The sequence below is a fragment of the Felis catus genome, chromosome C2 (genome assembly GCF_018350175.1).
Source record: "Felis catus isolate Fca126 chromosome C2, F.catus_Fca126_mat1.0, whole genome shotgun sequence".
In the NCBI taxonomy this organism is placed as follows: Eukaryota; Metazoa; Chordata; class Mammalia; order Carnivora; family Felidae; genus Felis; species Felis catus.
Genome location: NC_058376.1, coordinates 7,013,922 through 7,035,676, shown reverse-complemented (window position 1 = coordinate 7,035,676; position 21,755 = coordinate 7,013,922). Strand labels below are relative to the sequence as shown.

Below are 21,755 nucleotides of genomic sequence, written 5' to 3'. Positions count from 1 at the left end.
CAAACTCTGGGCTTTTCACTCTCCACCATTAACTGCAACTCACCAACTAGCATTCCTCTTTGCATCCTGAGCCGGATCAACAGAGGACATCGAAAGTGGGCTGACAACGAGGAAAATGAGGCTCGGCCAATCGCGAGCTTTTAAAAGGCTTCCTGGGACTCCTTCCGTATCACACAGCTAACAGACCTATACACGCGCAGGTGTGGTGCACACCCATGAAATAAACAGAAAGGAAATGAAAACAAAGGTTAATTTCTCACGCAGTGCAGACTGGATTAAAACGGAGCAGCCACACGTAAGACTTTTGTAAATTACCTCTGAGAAGTTCGTCGTGAGCAAAATAAGAATTCACCCGCCAGGTAGTGTTTGAGGGTTCTGTCACGTGACAATGACACGTTCAACAATATGAGCCCGTGCAACAGGGCTCTCACGTGTCTGAGCTTGTTTTCCACATAACCGTCGCAGAGAATCAAAGTCCTAGACTCGGATGCTGCCCCCCTTCAGAAATGAAGTGCCTATGTGGCTTTGCGCTAGAGGCAATCATAGGACTAAGGCATAGAATTTCACCTGCCTGGGAGGAACTGAACTCGAATCTGTGCATTTGAACTCCCTGCCTCCAACACACAAGCAGCATTATTCCCTAAGTTAACGGGGCGGCTCTAACACTCAGCCACGGGATCTCTTAAAGGAGATCTCTAACTGTATCCTGGATAATACTCACAATTCACTCACTCACAATTCAATGAGTCATTTCTTCCCATGCAAATTTTTTACAATAATTTTTTAAAGCTCTCAGAGTCGTAGTAATCACATATCAAATAAAAACATTCTTGAGATGTTTGTCATTGTGACTAGTGAAACTATTTATTAAAGCATCTCAGGTTTCTTTATCCTTCAGGCTGTATTTGAAGCCTTGGGAAAAAAAGTTCCAAGAGGAGCCAACAATGTGACTTGGAGGTCCCCACTCCTACCTTCTGGGTCATCTCTGGCCATTCCACTGCCTGTCCTACGGTGCAGCCTTGGTGCACCACTGGCTGTCTCCGGAATGCGCCTAGCACTCCAGCCGCGCGCTTTGCATGCACTTCTTGGAATCCGCCTCCGTGCTCATTCCAGATAATTCTGATTTGCCCTTTACAACCAATGCATGTAGCAGCCCCTCTGGGAAGCCATCCCTGATGCCTGGAAGGTCTTGGTGAAACACCCCTTCCGTGGCTCCTCCTGGAGCACCTGTCCACCTCCGTCCCAGTGCGGAGCTGGGAGCAGAGCTCAGCTAGACGGCTTTGAATCTCAGCTCCCCCACTCACAAGCTGTGTGCCCTCGGGCGATTCCTCACCTCTTCTGTCTCTCACTTGCTCCATCTGCAAAGTGCCCATAAGAGCACCCGCGGGATAAAACTGTGGCAACTATCCGACATTTTAAGAAATGTAAAGCACTGAGAGTAATACCTTTGAAACACGGCAGGTGTTGACATGAGTCATTTTCATCAGAGCCCTTACCACATCTTAGAGGGCTGCCTCCCCTACTCCATTGTGAGCACCCTAAAGAGAGAATGTCTTCATATGCTCATATCCCCAACAGTCAGCAAATATTCTGGCACGTGGAAAACATATTTTGAGAATGCCGAATGAACAAATGAATGAATGAAATAAAAATATAGATATTCATGTATAGTCACATCACGTTCCCGTTACACTGCCCCCAAAAGACAATGTGGTATCGTAACTGCTCAAAGAGGATGTACCGTATTTCTCACATCAACCCACCTGCATCCTTTGAGAATTTTGGTTAGAACAGAAATAAACTCGATGCATACCTTATGGCTTGAAACTGTTGCTTTGAAAGAGAAAGGCATTCTCCAAAAGTGCTGACTTATTTCATCCAGAATATTCATTTTCAGCACTACAAGCTTATGAAGGCAGAATGAAAAATTGAGAAATATATAAATTTCTCTCTTAGAGGCAAAGGTCTAAAAAAAACACAGTGATTCGGTCTGCTTGTATCATTCGTTTTTAAGAGTTGCTTATCTGGGGCGTCTGGGTGGCGCAGTCGGTTGAGCGTCCAACTTCAGCCAGGTCACGATCTCTGCAGTCCGTGAGTTCGAGCCCCGCGTCGGGCTCTGGGCTGATGGCTCAGGGCCTGGAGCCTGTTTCTGATTCTGTGTCTCTCTCTCTCTCTGCCCCTCCCCCGTTCATGCTCTGTCTCTCTCTGTCCCAAAAATAAATAAACATTGAAAAAAAAATTTTAAGAGTTGCTTATCTTTTATTTTATTTCATTTTTTAATGTTTATTTTTGAGAGAGAGGGAGGGAGAGGGAGAGAGAAAGAACGAGCAGGGGAAGGGCAGAGAGAGAGAGAGAGGGAGACACAGAATCCGAAGCAGGCTCCAGGCTCCGAGCTGTCAGCACAGAGCCCGACACAGGCTTGAACTCATGAACCTCGAGATCACGACCTGAGCCGAAGTTGGACGCTCAACCAACAGAACCACACAGGCACCCCAAGAGCTGCTAATCTTTTAAATACTACCCTCATGGCCTCCCCTTACACTCAGTACCGTGTTCTCTGGGAAAGAGATCAAAACATCCTGTTAGAAAGCAGGTCAAGGTGCTATATGAGGAGACTAAAGCAGTGAGCATGGGCTGGCTCAAACAGCAGGAGGCAAAGCACGTCCTTGAACTTGAGCACAGGGCGAGGCACTGCTTCCAAGAAGCCGAGAGGGAAAACAGAGGTCCTAGGTCAGGCTGATTTTGGAGAGCTGGCTTTGGGATCCAGGTTCATATTGACACTCGACTTTTGACTACGTCTACAATAAAAGCACTGCTCCCACGCCAGCTGCTTCGTGGAAAGCAGAGTATTTATGCCCTTGTTAATTCGTACTGTTAGCATTATGGTGCTGACTACTTAGAATAACCTTCGATAAACTCATTGAGGCAGCCCCAAAAAGCCCATTATAATAAGAATATTTAAAGCTCATTTGAATAAACGTGTTGACTGACTGCTTCCTGAGCCCCTCTGACCCCAATCTCCTCTGTAGCAGTGGGGCTCAAAGTCTGGTCCGCAGACCAGTGCCCAGTCCCAGAACGTTCACTCCTCATCCATGATGAGGGAAGTATACAAAGCAAGAAGGGTCTGGAAACTTTTACGGCAACTGGACATCACTGTGCCACCAAATGCGTGTTCGGTGGACTCGTTCCTCTGAACACAGTATAGACCAGTTCAGAAGTCACATCGTGAACCAATCTGGTCATGCCCTGGGAGGGCCCCATCATAATGTATGACATTTACGGTCAGTGTGTTAAGTATAAGCCAAAAGTGTATTTAAAAAATGAGAAAAAGTAAACATAGTTATTTTTATATCTTGCTATTTTTACATGTTTTTTTTTTAAGTTTTATCATCCCTTTCTAAATTTATAGTTTCATGTTACAACTAAATAAGGGAAGTAAAGTGTGTATTATTTATTTATAACCCTAATTTATTGATGGCCCCTTTTTGGCCAAGAGAAAACACCTTTTTCTAAATGCAGCAATCACAGTAAACCACATGACAACAAAGGAGCTGATTTTGAAGACAGTAAGACCAGAACATTTTGTATTTGTTTTACTTGGAAGTATGATCCCTCATACAACTGAATTCAGTTTTGTAGACATAGTTGACGACAAACTGTTACAAACACTGCATGCCATTTGAAAAGATACATTGGCAAACGAAACAATGAAACAGTGAAAAACATAAGCAGTATTTTACACACAAAACAGTTTTAAAATCTCAAAAAAAATTTGCAACAAATAGCATTAATAGAAAAGCAACAGAAGCGATGTTCAAATTTCATATTAAAAAAAAAACTATTGGGGACCTGGGTGGCTCAGTTGGTTAAGTGTCTGACTTCGGCTCAGGTCATGATCTCGTGGTTTTGTGGGTTCAAGCCCTGCGTCAGGCTCTGTTCTGGCAGTGTGGAGCCTGCTTGGGATTCTGTGTCTGTCTGTCTTTCTGTCTCGCTCTCTCTTTCTCTCTCTCTAAAAATAAATAAACTTAAAAATTTTTTTTTAGGGCACCTGGGTGGCTCAGTCGGTTGAGCATCCAACTTTGGCTCAGGTCACGATCTCACGGTTCCTGAGTTCGAGCCCTATGTTGGGCTCTGTGCTGACAGCTCGGAACCTGGAGCCTGTTTGGATTCTGTGTCTCCCTCTCTCTTTGCCCCTCCCTCGCTTGTGCTCTCTCTCTCAAAATAAATACACATTTAATAAAAAAACTTTTTTAACTATTGTTTTTGAAGGCTTCTTGTGAAGCAGTACAAAAAAAAAAAAAACATAAAATTGCCCAGACGTTAACGTAAACGTGCATCAAAAAAGTCTGCTTGGAAACGCTGGGTGAATCTGTGACCCAAAACAAGGGTCGATCAAGTCCCACTTCCCAATAACATGATAACACAGCGCTTTCCAATTAATGCTGCTGGCAGAGACTTAATGCAGGGGTGGAGCACGGAACAGCCACCCCGCTAGGGTGCCTGTGCCCGAACTGCACTCAGCAACCTGCTTCCTGCTTCCTGCCACAGGGAAAACAGTGCCCGCTGAGCAACACGCCTGGCGACACAGCGCACAAAAGCTAAAGCATTCCATTCGGTACTTCTGTCTTTATCCCCTGCGATACTGTGGAAGATGAGTACACCTGAACTCTTAGTGTTTCTTTCTCTAAGACACCGGGGGTTTTTTCCAGCTTTTTAAAGATGTGAATAAGCAGTCAGGCTTGCTCATCTCTCTGACCTCCTCAGTATTTTTAAATATTGTAATCCTCCTAGGCAGGGAGGAGAGGTAGCGCCTTTTCAACGTATATCTTTCTGTCATGATGCATAGTAGAGTCTGGAAATACATAAAACAAGATAATGACAGAGGCTAACTCCAAGGAAAGTTAGAGGGAGGTTTTTCCCCCCCTTCCTTTTGCTTCTCTGTATTTATCATTTTTTCTACACTGAATTGCACTCGTGTCATAAAGAAACAAAAGACCACAGAGTCAATAAAAGGGTTGCATGAGATCAGCCTTTTAGAAACAATTCTCGAGAGCTTTGCCCGTCGAGGGGACCACGTGAGCCGCCAATTACGGATGAGCCCCGTACACTACCCAGAACCACAAACTCGACGCTGTGAATGTGATGACCTCATGGCTGAGGAAGGGGTCAATTAAAGCACGTGACGTCCCTGACCGGTAGCCACCTGCACGCCCACAGCTACCAAACCAAGCGAAGAGTTAGAGCACTCATCTGGAGGCGTGTCTATCACAGGACAGCTGTGGACACGGCGGAGTCAACCATGCCAATCTGGCAACTCAAAGAACCTGGCCGCTCCCTTCCTGTGGACGTGGGGGGCCCTCACAGGGGGTTCATAGCACCTCACTGCCCATCCCCACTTCCACCTAGTCTCCTACCTCTTCCCTCCACCTGCTTCAGGCTCTCAAAATGACACCTGTCATGCTCCGGAGTCAACCAGGCTAGGCGAGCATTTTTACGCATTGTGTATAAATGATCACTGTTTGTGATACCTGCATTTTAAACTTTTTTCTCTTTTATCAAGAGATACAGAAAGCAGCAACACACAGCTCTTATTTATAAATGTCATCCAAAGTATCCCCTTCCCCCAAACTCTCCTAAACTAATTATTGTTATTGTTCTCATTACTATTACCATTAATGCTAAGAGGGGACCTGTTTTTAGGTAGATAACTTCACAGTTTGATAGTGAAGTTTCCCATGCTTAGCACACAGTTCACAGCATCCCACAGCCCCTGGACAAGAGTATCTAAGGTTGGGGCGCCTGGGTGGTTCAGTTTGTTGAGATCTGACTTCAGCTCAGGTCATGATCTCACGGTTGGGGAGTTCGGGCTCCCCATCGGGCTCTGCGCTGTCAGCGGGGAACCCACTTCAGATCCTCTGTCCCCCTGTCTGTCTGTACCTCCCTTTCTTGTGCTCTCTCTCTCAAAAATAAATAAACATGTTTTTTAAAAGAGTGTCTAAGGCTTACAGATGACTGTTTGTAGAGCTCTCTAGTTGGAGGCGGTGAGATGTAAACTCCTGCATGAGAAGGTAGTAGTCCTAAGTCCCTCCGTCTCTGCTCAGCCTCCAAGCAGATAACCTGAGGCAAACCACTGCTCTCTCTGCACCTGGCCCAGAGGCAATGTTAGCTGGCTTCAAGAATTGGGACACTACGTCTCCGTGACCTTCCCCCACCCAAGGGGTTCTCGTTACGACCAGAGCAACAGGGCAATGTGCGGTTATGATTCATTTTACGTTTAAATGACAGCAGAAAACTTGCTTTAAAAAATAATAATGGTAGCTTTTAAAAACAAGCAATCCAATTTAAAAATGGGCAACAGACTTGAACAGGCATTTCTCCCAAGCAGATATACAGATGGCCAACAAGCACGGGAAAAGACCTTCAACATCGCTGATCATCTGGGAAATGCAAATCAAAACCACGATGAGATATAGCTTCATATCCCTTAGGATGGCTACTATCAAAGTAACAGAAAATAACAAGTGTTGGTGAGAATGTGAAAAAATCAGAACACTTAGGCATTACTGGTAGGAATGTTAAAATGATACAGGCACCATAAAAGGGTGTGTGGCAACTCCTCAAAAAGTGGCATTACCAAATGATCCAGCGATCCCACTTCTACACAAAAGAGCTGAAAGCAGAGAATCAAACAGATACCTATACATCAATGCTCACTATTCACAACAGGTGAAGGGTGGCAACAACCCAAATGTCCACCAGTAGATGAACGGATAAACAAAATGAGGTACAGACATGAAATGGCATGTTATTCGGGCTAAAAAGGAATGAAATTCTGATACATGCTACACCACGGTGGACCTTAAAGACGTTCTGCTAAGTGAAATAAGCCGGACACAAAAAGACTGCTCCAACTCCAGCCATCACATCAACAATCCAGCAGGTAGGAAGGACAAAGGAAAGGAGAGTGTACACCCTTTAAAGATTCTACCTGGAAGTCCACTCTTCCCTTTAGGGATACTTCCTGGAAGTTGCACATGGCCCTTCCGCTCATATTCTATTGCCAGAACCGAGTCACGTAGCTGCCCTCGGCTGCAAAGGAAACTGGGAAATGTGGTCTTTGTTCTTGGAGAACATGCAGGCGTTCTGTTCCCAAGGAGGAAGGGAAGGAGGAGTACTGACAGACAGCAAGCCAGCTTTGCACACGTGAAAATCATCTTGAAAATGTTTTCTGGCACCAAGCTGTAAATCTTCAAGGTTTCCTAGGATTGCGTGCAGAAAGAGGAGCTTTAAGAAACAGCTGTGACCAAGTGAGTACGTGCTTCATTGATAAGCTGGCTTTGTAAGAAATAAAGGATCCAGGGATGTGCAATACAGAGATAGCCATTCACCATAAACCTCCCCACAGGAAGTAGGACAGGCAGCTGAATTGAGAAGCATGGCAAAGAAAAAAAAAAAAGGAAACGAAGAAAATTTAAAAACAAAAAAACAAACAAAAAAAACCCCCAAGAAGATGAAGGAAGGTAAAGGGTGCCTCACTCCATCCATTTCATAGAAGATGAAACACCGTAAAAAAAAAAAAAAGCCCTTAGAGTCTGGCTGCATTCAGCTCTGGCAGAGACTAGGAAGACCCACCAGCACACTCCTCATGGTTTAGGTGGGAAATAAACGTTCTCTTTATCCCGGGCATCCTCCTCCCCCAACTCTGTGCGTATCCTGCCCTCAAGAACAAAGATTCGGCCCCTTCGAAACACACCGTTCCCTACACCGTGCTTCCCATCCAGGTGGTCTTTGCTTGAACGTCTCACAGACCGAGCACACGGATTCACAGAGTCTTACAGTCAAGAGAGAGAATGGGAGTTTCTATGAGTCATAGAAAATTTGGTTTAAAAAAAAATGGCATCAGGAAGAATCAGTAACACTAAACGCCCACATGTCTCGTCTCTTTAAAGCACACTGGGGGAAATTTTGCTTTTAGTGGTAACTTAACATTCTGTTGCTGCTATATGTCATTTGCAGCAGAGAGAAAATAACTAAGAGCCTGGGAAGACTTTTATAGCCTTCCCATCCTTTTTCAGAGATGGCGTGGTCCCAATTTTGACCTCCTTTTTACTACTTTCCTTTCCTTTGGACCAAATCCAGGTAATCCTGGTAATACTAGAACAACTCGGTGTGACTGCATATGCACACCTGATCCCGGGCCTTTTCCACCCCCTACTCTGGCAAAGGTCTGTGCAGACAGGCAAAAAGCCCCCGTACTCCTGTCCTGACCTCCTGGTAGCCATGGCCCTCATCCCAGCTCCGCCCCCCTGGCAAGTCAGGAAGCACTTCAGACCTGGCGTCTGCAAACAAAATCCCATAGACAGTTCTAGAGGGTATGCTTTGCTGGGGGAAACCCAGCCTAAACGGCTTCTGTTCGATTCATCACTCCACCATCGCCACGCTACAGAAGTCATCTCTCAAGTTCCAAAACGCGTTCAACCCTCCCTTATTTTTTGCATTTATTGTGCCTCTCCTATTACAGCCTCATCTCAAAGACAATCCGACATTCTAGTTTATCCAAGGCAGTTCTAGTTCAGTCTGCTGTCATTAGAAATACCGTGTCTTCTTCCAGTCCAAAGTTGGAAGAAAAATCACATGGACACACAATGAATCTCCCAAGTGTGTCCGGAACCTCGGTGGTAACAGGGGACACTCTGTCCCGGTCACCTTTCCATCCTCCACCTGCATATGGCAGGTGACCCGGACAGGTACACGGTCCGTACTTGTTGAAAGGGGGAAAGGAAAGACAGGAGAAGGAGGGAGGGAGAGAAGGAATAGAAAGAAGGGATCTCTCCTACTTCCCTTGCTCAGACTTCAGTCATGAGTCCATATAAGGAAGAAGATTTGAATAAAATGACTTGAAGGGACAGCATTCTCCCACACCGAACGTGTGCCCCCACGGGAAGGGGCAGAACGCAGGGGTTACAAAGCAAGATGCTGCGGATTCAAACTCTGGTTCCATCGTGTACACGCTGTATGACTTTGAACGAACTGACTGACCTTTCTTCGCCTGAACTTGCTTATCCACACAACGGATGTGGGAGAAGTGCTCCCCACACAACGTGACCAACATGCATACGAACAAGATTATCAATATCACTAGTTATCAGAAAAGCGCAATTGAAAAACACAACGAAATACCGCCTCAACGCCCATTAGGATGGCAAAAAAAAAAAACCCACAAAACACAAAAAACAAAACAAAAGCAAAAACAGGAAGTAGCATGTGTTGACCAGGGTGCAGAAAAACTGGAACCCTTGTGTACGATTGGTGGGATAGTAAAATGGTAGAACCGTTATTAAAAAAACAGTATGGAGGGGCGCCTGGGTGGCTCAGTCGGTTGAGCGTCCAACTTCAGCTCGGGTCACGATCTCGCAGTCCGTGAGTTCGAGCCCTGCGTCAGGCTCTGGGCTGATGGCTCGGAGCCTGGAGCCTGTTTCCGATTCTGTGTCTCCCTCTCTCTCTGCCCCTCCCCCGTTCATGCTCTGTCTCTCTCTGTCCCAAAAATAAATAAACGTTGAAAAAAAAAAACAGTATGGAGGCTCCTCATAAAATTAAACATAGAATTACCATGTTATCCAGCAATTCCACTGCTGGGTATAAACCCAAAAGAATTGACAGAGAGTCTTAAAAAAGGTATTTGTACACCCATATCCCCCATTCAGAGCAACATTATTCACAACAGCCAAGAGATGTAAGCTAGCCAAGGTTCCATCAACACATGAATGAACAGAGAAAATGTGGTCTGTGCAGCCGGTAGAATAGTACACAGCCTTCAAAAGGAAAGAGATTTTTGTCTCCTGCTACAACACGGAAGACACGATGCTAAGCGAAATGAGCCAGTCACTGAAGAACAAATATGGCGCGGCTCCACTGATTAAGAGGGAAACTAAACCCGTGAAATTCATGCAACCACAAATATAATGGTGGTGACCAAGGGCCGTGGAGGGAGGAGAGGGGAGCTGCTGTTGAGTGGGGACAGAGCTTCAGATCTTCAAGATGAGGAAGTTCTGGAGACGTGCTTTACAACGACGTGAAGACACTTAACACTACTAAGCCAGACGCTGAAAAGTCGATGAGGATGGTCCACTTTCTGTGTTTTCTACCGCAATAAAACATAATCACAAAAACGTGCCTTCCTGTGGACTGCTGTATGGATTCAATTGGTTCACATGTGGAAATCCCGGAACGCTGGCAGACACAGAGTAACGGTTACGTGAATGTCATCCCTACCGGTGCCTTGTCCTTTGTTCCACACTGCATCAACGCGTAGAAATCATTTTAGGTTTGATGTTTGTTATTTGCTCGTTGGTTGGTTTTGTTTATTTCGTTCTTTTTGTTGTCTCAATTTTCGATCTCACGTATGGCTCTCTAAAGTCAAATCGTGCTAGAAGCTTTACTCGCTCTACTTCTAAATTATTATGAGGGGTCGGGGCAGCTGGGTGGCTCAGTTGGTTAAGCATCCGACTTCAGCTCAGGTCATGATCTCACGGGGTTCGAGCCCCGCGTCGGCCTCTGTGCTGTCAGTTCAGAGCCTGGAGCCTGCTTCAGATTCTGTGTCTCCCTCTCTCTCTCTCTGCCCCTCCCTCACTCACGCTCTGTCTCCACCAAAAAAATGAATAAAGGTTAAAAACATTTTTTAAATTATTATGAAGCGTCGACTATATTCAAATAAAAAGAAAAGTTGTCATTTCCCGCCACTAGGCCTGAAAGGCATGGATATTCACATACCCAAATCATTGAAAGTTCATTTAATTAAAATGTTGGCATATACTTATTTAAAAATACCACTAGGACATTCTTGGGGCCAAGAAAACACATGAAGGTTTTCAAGGGCAGTGTGATGGGGATGTCCTGAAGCTAACATAGTCAGAGGAGGCACAGAGCCGAGATCACAAAATAGAATGGTCCCAAATTTCCTAGGGACTATTCTGGTCGTGACTCTCCAAGAACACTGATAGAAAAAAAACATATGTCCATACAAATAAAATCAAATATATGATAGCTCTAAAAAAAACATAGTGTGTGAAATAAGGTTAAAAAAAAAACTAGCTGTGTTTTGTCTGCAAAAGGGACGTTGAAGGAAATATTCCTCTGAAATATACGAAGGTCTGTCAAGTATTCATTCATTCACTTGTTCAGTTTTGAAATTACTTGATAAATATTCATTGAAAGAGTTCTAGGAACCAGGCAGTGTGTCAGGGGTTAACCACACCAATCGCGAGCAAAACCAGCCTCCTTATTGTGTTATTCTAGAAGGTACAATACACAATGAGAGGTCAGTCTAAGGAAGCACCTATTGACAAACATTTTTTTTTTTAGGTGGAAAGGACCATAAAAGGATGAGGGGATGAGCTCCCTGCCCTGGGTCTATGCAGGGAGAGACAATATGAGCATTAAGAATCCCAAGAAGAGGGGCGCCTGGGTGGCGCAGTCGGTTAAGCGTCCGACTTCAGCCAGGTCACGATCTCGCGGTCCGTGAGTTCGAGCCCCGCGTCGGGCTCTGGGCTGATGGCTCGGAGCCTGGAGCCTGTTTCCGATTCTGTGTCTCCCTCTCTCTCTGCCCCTCGCCCGTTCATGCTCTGTCTCTCTCTGTCCCAAAAATAAATAAACGTTGAAAAAAAAAAAAAAGAATGCCAAGAAGAAACTAGGTTCTAATTATCTGGTGTAGATAACCATCTACCTCAGGGCACCTGGGTAGCTCAGTCAGTTTAGCATCTGACTTCAGCCCAGGTCGTGATCTCACAGTTTGTGAGTCTGAGCCTCGCATTGGGTAAAGCGTCCAGCTTCAGCTCAGGTCATGACCTCACAGTTCATGTGTTCAAGCCCCACATCAGGCTCTGTGCTGGCCGTGTGGAGCCTGCTTCGGATTCTCTGTCTCTGCCCCTACCCTGCTGGCGCTCTCTCTCAAAAACAAATAAACATTTTAAAAAACACACACACTGAGTGGAGTGAATGCCTCTCCATGCAGAGTGATTTGGGAATATAATATTTGGAGAAGCTGCATTACTGATTTTAGCGGCCACCCGAGCAAAGACCTAAAATGATACAGACCCTATGAAATCGGGAACATTTATTTTATCAAAAATAGCCAGCTCCCTTTGCATGGATGCGTACCCGTGATCCTTAATTAGAATCTCAGTTTTATTACAATAGCATAGCATTTCATCTAGAGGTCGTATCCCTCCCTCAGAAACTTTGCTCCGGCTTTGAAAAATATCACAAAAATAACGGCTAAAGATAACTGGAAGCAACAAAGAGGCCCTTCAATAGGTGAACGGACGGATAAGCTGCAGTCTATCCACACTATGGAAATTATTTGGCAGTAAAAGAAATAAGCTATCAAACCCCAGAAAGATATGGAGGAAACCGAAATTCCTATCACTAAGGGAAAGAAGCCAGTGTGAAAAGGCTCCGTACTGTCTGATCCCAGCTCTAGGGCATTCTGGAAAAGGCAAAACCGCAGAGACAGTGACAGGCTCAGTGTCTGCTGTGGGTTCAGGGATAGGAAGGGGGGGATGAAGAGGTGTAACACAGGGGATTTTCAGGGCTGTGAAACTGTTCAGTAGGAACAGTCACGGTGGATACATGGTATTTCCCATTGGTCCAAACCCACAGAATATGCAACACAGAGTAAACCCTAATGTAAACTATGGACTTTAGTTGATAATAATGTATTGATACAATGACGATGAATGAACCACCCTTGAAAAAAAAAAAAGGAATACTGGGGCGCCTGGGTGGCTCAGTCAGTTGAGCATCCGACTTCGGCTCAGGTCATGATCTCGCAGTTCGTGAGTTCAAGCCCCGCGTCGGGCTCCGTGCTGACAGCTAGGAGCCTGGAGCCTGCTTTGGATTCTGTGTCTCCCTCTCTCTCTGCCCCTCACTCATTCACATTCTGTCTCTCTCAAAACTAAATAAACTTTAAAAAAAAATTTGAAAAGAATCTATACGGAGCTGGCAAAAAAAAAAATCAGTAGCTACGTAGATATATAAATAGTAAATAAATAAATGAAAACAACCAGGAGGAAATTTCATAGGCATGTCTACCTTCGTGGCCAAAAAAAAAAAAAAAAAAAAAAATTCTCCTACCCAAAACCCGAAAACTGTTGCAAAGGAATTCAGTGTGATATTTTCAAAGCATAATCGAGTATAAAATATAACCTGATGACAGACCACCGTGCAATCACCTTTCCATGTTTCAGTAAGGTTGGCCGCAGACGTGAAAGCCGTGCTGTGGGCGTTCGGGGTCACGTGATGGCGAGTCCCTCTGGCTGTCACCACGTGTGTTCAAACACGGTTGACCCCAGCGTGACTCAGGTTGGAATGAGATGCTGGGCGAGGGCCCCCCTTTGCCAGTCACCTGTCCTGCCATATCGGACAACTGACTTTTACAGGTGTCTATTTTCTCATGCGAGAAATGAACGGAATAGAGCAGCTAGCGGTTTTCACGCTGGTCCCCAATGGCAGAGGGGGTCTGGGGACAGTGGGGAGGTGGGGTAGGGCAGGGCCAGAGTGCACGGGCTTCCGCCAAAAGAAATGTCCTCTATTTGCGGGGGCGGGGGCAGTTATTTATTGGGCTTTTATGTACGATTTAGTTGAACGAAGGTCTCCTCAAGCTAAGTAATTCTTTTTTTTTTTTTTTCAAGAGACATCTGGTTCCTTTTCCCTGAAGGTATTTGCTCAAGCCAAGGAATGAAGCACCTGTGAGTAAGAAGCAGATGAAAGCTGGAAATATAAAAACTTGAGGGAACCTTTTTTTCATTTCCAAGGGGATTATCGAGGCAGGAATGTACTCTGGCTCCCGTAGGCCCAGCCAGTATCTGATCTCCCACCTTGGCCACTGCTGCATTTCTGCAGGGCGTCATCTAAAGTTCCTCTCCAGGTCCAACCGCCTCATGGGGAGTAAGAGTCCGATCTGGGTGACTGGGGCCCCGTGTCTGGAGGGGCGGGTGGGCACTGTCTGGGGAACCTCCCTGCTACGAAGGAAGCCAATGTTTACTCAAGGCCAGTTATTAGGTAAGAAGACACACTATCAAAAAGGAAAGAGGCAAATACCCGCTATGCTTACAGATAAGAAGCATGGACTCTTAAGTTCTAAGAGCCCTAAACGAGGGCAAAAAGATGTCGTGGAATACTACCCAATGGGAGGCGCATCTGGGATCCAAAGCTGGCCCTCCCTGTGATGATCTACGCTTTTGTTTACAATTTTTTAATGTTTACTTATTTTTGAGAGAGAGAGAGAGACAGAGCATGGGCAGGGGAGAGGCAGAGAGGGAGACACAGAATCTGAAGCAGGCTCCAGGCTCTGAGCTGTCAGCGCAGAACCCGATGCGGGGCTCGAACCCGCGAACCGTGAGACTGTGACCTGAGCCGAAGCTGGATGCTCAACCGACTGAGCCACCCGGGTGTCCCCAGTGATGATCTATTCTAAGTGAAGATCTAAACCAAGACCCTTCGGTTCGGTCACCAGCTTCTCTTTGTTTGCTGGTTGCTGTATATTTCGAATTCCTTACCTTCCCGGACTTTACAAGGAGCCAAGACCCAGGACAACAGAGTGCCGGGAAGCAACCAGTTCATCCGGAGCCTGACGGCACGAGCCTCCCAAGGGTCTTCCCCCTCCCTCCCTTCCACAGCCCCGAGCGATCACTGAACACGCCGTCCCGCCCGGAGAGGACACGCCAGCCCTCCAGGGGAGTGGAGGGCAGTCTGATGTGTAAGCACATAGAGAAAAGACGGCAGCACGCAAATCCCAGTTAGTAAGTCTGGGAAAAGACAAAATGTAACCGCAGCACATCCTCTGGCTCCCCTCTAACGTTTATATCATTACAATAACGCTAGACGTGGACATGAACTTAGCGGACATTTTTGCCTCACTACACTGTGAGGACAGCGGAACGGAGAAGGGAGGGAGGGGCGTGAACCCAACCCCCATCTTCTTTAACAGAAAACCGATCCTGTCCAAACTGAAAACTCGAGAAGGAGTGCCACGAGCCCAGAACTTAGAAATATGGAGGTGAATGACAAAGAACAGCCAAGAACAGCTAAGGAATGGTTGAGGGCAGAGAACTAGCATTTTATGTTATAAGCCCAGAAGTACCATTTAACTTTATGCATATGTATTCCTTCGAGAAAAAAAAAATAGCAATTAAAGTAGAAAAGTGATGACATCCATAAAGGAGCTTCAGAGTGAATACACTCAACACTGGACGGGCTTGCGGGAGATTTCTACGGACGGGTTAGGAGCCCCGAGAGGCACAGGCCTGGGGTCCTGCAGCACTCACTGCCACTTGCTGGTGGCCAGGGCTGTGGCACCTGCCCCGTGGTCTGACCAAAGCTCCATGGGGAGAAAGAGGCACCAAATACATTCTTCTTCATTATCTTAGGAATGTGCTCATCTGTTTATTTAGGTCATGTGACAACACCAAAGAACTAAGCAAAAGCCGACGAGCCTGGTGTGCTTATGTGGTGTAGTAAGAACTCTTCCCCAAGTCCACGTGCAAATTCTCGGCATCCCTCGCCTTTCAGAAGCCTTAAGGCTTAAACTCTAAAACAGTTTATAAAGAAAAAAGTTCTGGGGGTGCCTGGGTGGCGCAGTCGGTTAAGCGTCCGACTTCAGCCAGGTCATGATCTCGCGGTCCGTGAGTTCGAGCCCCGCGTCAGGCTCTGGGCTGATGGCTCGGAGCCTGGAGCCTGTTTCCGATTCTGTGTCTCCCTCTCTCTCTGCCCCTCGCCCATTCATGCTCTGTCTCTCTCTGTCCCAAAAATAAATAAACGTTGAAAAAAAAATTTAAAAAAAAAAAAAAAAAGAAAGAAGTTCTGAATGATAAGCCGCCCGCATATATCAAAAGATAGATGAAGATACATACCCGGATCACATTATTCCACTTTCTTCTTTTCTTAATTTTTTTAATGATTATTTATTTTTGAGAGACATAGAGAGCGAGTGTGGGAGAGAGGCAGACAGAGAGGAAGACAGAGAATCCGAAGCAGGCTCCAGGCTAGCAGTGCAAAGCCCAACATGGGGCTCAAACTCACGAACGGTGAGATCATGACCTGAGTCGAAGCCGGATGCTCAACGGACGGAGCCACCCAGGCGCCCCACACAATTCCACTTTCAAGAAAGTATTCTAGACTTTGGCAAACTGTGCAGCATGAGTCCCGACCCCTACGCCTCACTCCCAGGGGAGCCTGATTTCATTCCTCTGTGATGGGACCCGGGCATCTGTATTCTGCAGCCAAGACGCAGAACTTTTGGATTCTAATAAAGAAAACAGAAAACAGCCTAAATACTCCACAGAGAGGACTATTTAAATCCATCATGATAGGACCATACAACGGAATCCTAAACAGGCTTAAAATAATGTGGCAGAAATAAGATATCTCATGAAACATGTTTACCGACATGGACAGACATTTACAATGTGTTCCTCAGTAAAATAAAAACACGTTATATAAACTGTGTATGTGATATGATCCACTTTGGGGAAAAGAATACGTATAAACGAATTCTGGAATTAAATGCATCATTGTCAGTAGCCATAATGTCTGAGTGTGGAAAGATTTAAATATTTTTGTCTGTATGTTCTAATATTTCCACAACGAACAAAGTATTACGGATACCACCTTCTCAAGTTCAAAAATGCCCGGACATAATACCTCTTGTAAGGTTCAAACATTCTAACACTGTTCATATAGATTTCAGCTCACACCCGCCCAATAGAAACACACATCTGGTCACCCCCACTGTCGCCAGCCTCCCTCCAGGGCACTCTGCTGCCTGCCAAGCTTCCAGGGTAGACGAACAGCTCGTGGGTTTCAACTTTGTAGGTAACAAAGTATGGCTGCCTCAAACCCAAAATATCCTTGAAACCTTGTTACGCCCACTGAGCTTCTCAGTGCACCTTTCCAAGCCTGAGGGTCGAGAAGGGAGCATCATGGAGCTGGGACCGTGAGAGGGGCCACGAGGAAGTCACATCCCAACGCCTCCCACCCCAGCCCCGCTGAACCATTCGGCATCCCTGGTGGAAGGTGTTGGCCCACTGGACGGGGAGGGTGGGAAGAAAGCACTGGTTCTACCAGACATTCGGAACCTGTATGCACTTTGCCAGGAAGCTTCCAGCATGAGGAAGGGGCCAAGTCTCGGACCCCTGGGAGGGCAAGGAGCCTCGCGTTCTTGGCAAACATGGCCGGGGCTCCACTGGCCTCCTCACTCACTTTAACCCCCTGATGCCCCACTCCTTCCTCGGAGCCCCTTCTCGGATCCCTCGTGTCAAAACGAAACGAAACGAACCAAGTAAGCTGCAGAGTTGATCTCCAGAAGCTTTTGAAACTTAAGATAAAAGCCATCAGGGAACGATGGACCAGAGGCCAAAAATTCAAGGAAAAGCCTTTAACACGTGGCCGGGTTTGAACAGTCCGCTTCCCAGGTCCCGCCTCTCGCCAGCTCGTAGCAATCAGGCAGGACACTGGTACAGGCAGGAAATCTAAAATTAGGTTTTACTACCTATAATGGAGAATTTATGGAATGGTGTAATCAGCAGTCTCGGGACGAAAACCCAAAGTGGGGGAACAGAAACATCTTTGTGGACATACCGACTACGCCCACACGCGCTCCGTGAACCTCACCTACAGTGGCCAAGGTGCAGGTCTGCAGGGCGACAGAGTGAGGACGCAATCCTTCCTTGTTCTAAGCTTGACGCGCGTCACAGCCAACAGCAGGGTCCGCGGTCCCTGGTGCTTTTATTTAAGAGGGAGGTGCTTTCTTAAGAGAAGCGGTCCTGACACCACACCAGGAATCCAGGCGTTCTGAGGAACAAAAGAACCCATTCGATTCAGTCCTCTCCTGAAATATCCCAAACCACAATGGTCAAAAGAAGATGGGGCTCGACCACAATGTATCAGTGAGAGGTGCCACGGCACCTGTGTGTCCCCATTTTCAGTGCTGGCGAGATCATTTGAGGACCCCCCCCCCAGTACCGTTTTGGGGCAACGTAAAGAAAAATGAACCAGTGTGTTTATGTCAATGCCACGTGTTCGGACAGTTTTCAAGTAAATGTGACGAAAGAACCAAGGGCTTGAGTCTGTGTTGGCTGGTGACGGGGTCAGGGTGACAAATTCCATCCCCTGCAGCAGGTGACCCACAGCTGAGAGCTCACGGAAACCGCTCATGGGTAGGGGTGTGGAAAGAAGGCTAGGACGGCTGGGAACTGGCATGAGCATGCCCCACCCCTGCTCCATGCAGCAAACGTAGGCGGGCTTGGACATCCTCCCTACAGGGGTCTCCAGCCACACTCCCTCCCCACTCCGGGTGGCACCCCTGGACCCAGAGTGGAGTCCGATATGCCAGCCTGACTCAGGGCCAAGCCAGGAAGAGAAGTAAAAAAGGAGGGACCGTCATCGGCTTTCTTTCCCAGTGAAAACTGTGGCTCCAGCTAACAGGTGGCCTTCTGCAAATCAGTGTGACAATATTCCTACTGAGCAGAAGAGTTCCTTGAAAAGATGGTTCCATTTACTACAACACACAACAAGATGGGGAGACAACTTCGCTTTTAAAAATCTTATTTTCTTAAAGCGGATTTCGGCTTTCCACGATAAAAGCACTTTTCCTAGGTCCCAGTTGTGAAGGCTGGTATTTATTTAGCTGTGGTTTCTTAGCATACCGGAACCTTCCCGTACACTGACTGCAGGTGCCTGGGTCTACAGAAATCGCTTATAAGGACAACAGCACAGACCAGTCTTTTTCCACCTGAGTAATTAGCAGGAGAGTAAAATCCAGGCCACCTGGGGTCCTCCTCAGACTTCTCTGAATGTGGTCTAGGAAGAGACAATTTAACCTTAATTCTAGGCTCTGATGACGAGGTTATTTTAATACAGCGTTATTGTAACATACGTAGCGTAATGTAATATGCATACATGTAACCTACATAATACAGTATGTGTGTGTGTACATCATATATGTGAGAGCTTACATTTATGATAAGGTTTTGGAGGGAAAATGCCATACAAAAATCATACTGAATAAGAGAGCCAAGCTGCGAAACAAGTCTGCAACGGTCTCGGAAGTCCAAACGGTGTTAGATATTTCCTCTTTCTGGGCACAGGTGCGGATGCAGTTGGTGCCGGCATCGACCCTGGTTCATGAGGAACATCAATGTTTTCTAAACGCCTGTCTTGTTTTACAATCAAAAGTCCCCATTACCAAGTTCAAAGAGAATTCCCCAGAAAGAGCACAGCAAAGTATCGGCTATAGTCACAGAAGATCGGATATCCAGCCCATAATATAAGTGAGTTTCACGTAAGTGTTCAGACACACATTGTGGTCTGTCATCCACCCCAAAATTATTACCATCCACCCTTAGGACCAGAAAAGCAGATAACGATGTGATTTTACCACCCTGGCATCCACTGCGTGTGGAGGCATAGTGTGAAGAGGTATTTTTAGTGATTTTTAAGGGCAAGCATTCATAAACTCCCAAGTCTGTGCTCCATGTGACTATGACATAGCTCTTGGTCATTCTGCTGCTGTCAAAGTTAAGACTGCGGATCACCGCTGACTCAAACTAACGTCTGTCTGTAAGACATTAAAAAGGGGCCATTTGGAAAGAAGAAGAGGGGAGAGTTTCAGGAGAGCGAGCTTTCCTAAGTAGCCGGTACTCGCTAGGAGTTAAGCATCTCTTAAAGCGCAGACAAACCAGACCAGAAGAGTCCACGAGAACGTACCTTTTACATTCCAGATACGGAGCCCAGACGGCCCGGGGGGAGGGGCGGAGGGAGCCGCTGGGTTCCACAGGGCAGCTCCCGGGAGATGCTCACAGAACCACTCGGATCTCCTGCCTCAGATGGAAGGCAGCTCCCTCGTGATGTGCCAGAAGGAAGTGCACCAGCCGAAAGTACCAGAACGCCTCCTATGCCTTGAGCCGGAGGTAAGCATTTAAACAAAACGCCTCATCTGTGCGCCTCTGGCACTCGCAGCAACATCCGTTTTCTCGCTGGGCCCTTCCAGAAGGTCAGGGACTGTGCCGCCCAGCCTTCCCCGGGCGCAAGAGGGTTATTTGCGGGGCTGCTTCTGGGGAGGAGAAGCTCAATGCGACGTGACAGTCTTCCCGAGCCGGGCTGGTTTCACAACACACATTTTCTCCCTTCCTAAGAGCCTGGCTTGTCCCTCGTGTCCTTTTTCCTATTTTCGGGATGGTTGGGTCACTTCTAGTAACTGAGCTTGAGCGGGGCTGTGAGCCCCGGGCGTGGGCGGGCCCTTCCGACTCTGCTCTGCCTCACGGGACACTCACCCTCCGACTCTGAGTCAGTTGCCTTTTCATGGAAATACTATTCAATGATCATTTTCATAAAAATCTGTGCTGGCTCAGTTTTGTTTCTCTTGACGCTGGCCCAAGTGTTTTTCTCCTCTGATTGATTTTTGGGTGAAACTCAGCATGTCTCTTTTGGTTGTTTATTCTCTAATATATTTCCATCTTAACTGGAGGGGAGACATGAGCGTCAGTGGGACCCAGCTGTACCAGATCGGCCACACGGCCTGCAGTTGTACGTCCAAGGGGACGGGGGCGGGGGAGGCTGTCTGCAGAAGCCAGAGGGCTGCTCCTGTCCAGACCCAGAAGTAAAGGCAGGGGCTACCGCGCAAGGGGCCACCGGCCTCTGAGGTCTTGTGTTGCAGCTGGGGTGCTCCGGCAGCCCGGCAGGTCTTGTCCACCCTAAGTCTGATAAGCATCCTAGCACCTTCTCGCAAGCAGAAGGAATGTGTGGTCTCCGAGTCTGTGTGTTTAACGGAGCCCTCTGAGAGAAGCAGTGGAAGCTCTTGGGAGGGTTTTGCTTTACCACTGTCCGTTTTCAGGCCACGCTCTGGGGCAGATGCCCTCCCTTCTCTTAAACAGAATCTTTTTCAAAGCTAAGCATGGGGGGAGGGCGCCTGGGGGGCTCAGCCGGTTGAGCATCCGACTTGGGCTCAGGTCACGATCTCGCGGTTCGTGGGTTCGAGCCCCGCGTCGGGCTCTGTGCCGACAGCTCGGAGCCTGGAGCCTGCTTTGGATTCTGTGACTCCCTCTCTCTCTGCCCCTCTCCTGCTTGCGTTCTCTCTCTCTCTCTCTCTCTCAAAAAAAAAATGAATATTAAAAATTCTTTTTAAAAAAGCTAATCAGTTCTCAGAGGATAAGAAAAGTCTTCCCTCTTCTCATGTGTAAGTACGAATTATACCTGAATATGTGTATACACACACACACACACACACACACACACACACACACACACACACATTTAATATATATACCATAAAATTCCTAATGGCGTTAGATTTGCATGTAGGAAAAGGGGAGGGGAGGGGAAGGATGTCTGCAAAGACTCCATCTGTAGGGCATCGGTCATGAAAAACAGTGGAAAACACAAATTTAAGCCTAAGGGTAACTGCTTCCGAAAGCATCGCTTGGTCTCCATGTGTTTAGCACCAAAGCCTCGTGATAAAAGCCGTCTGCATTTACCCCAATCAGTTTAGGATGTCCCCATCATTATTTCTAGAAGACGGATGCTCCCCTGATATGCCCTTTAGCCAACGAGTCACACACACATCGCCTCTTGTTCTGGAAGCCGGTGGGTGTCGAGTACAAGACAAAAAAACCAAAAAGAAACCAAAAAAAAAAAAGGTTAAAAAGGAAAGAAATAAAAAGTTAATGGTCTGAGACAAATGAGGCAGATGAGGGTAGTTATTG

At 46.8% G+C, this 21,755-nt stretch overlaps 1 protein-coding gene across 3 annotated transcripts in view; it reads right to left on the bottom strand.

Moving 5' to 3' along the window:
* Window positions 1-21,755, bottom strand: part of ERG (ETS transcription factor ERG) — a 269,120-nt gene that overhangs the window by 233,971 nt on the left and 13,394 nt on the right. The window contains exons 1-2 of one of the 3 annotated variants that reach the window (XM_045036605.1): window positions 19,762-19,900; window positions 17,668-17,847 (exon numbers count right to left, since the gene is read on the bottom strand). The exons of the other annotated variants lie outside the window; for them this stretch is intronic. The gene's annotated coding sequence lies outside the window, so the exon portion shown is untranslated. Of the gene's footprint in view, window positions 1-17,667; window positions 17,848-19,761; window positions 19,901-21,755 lie in introns of those variants that run through there. 3 annotated transcript variants of the gene reach the window in all.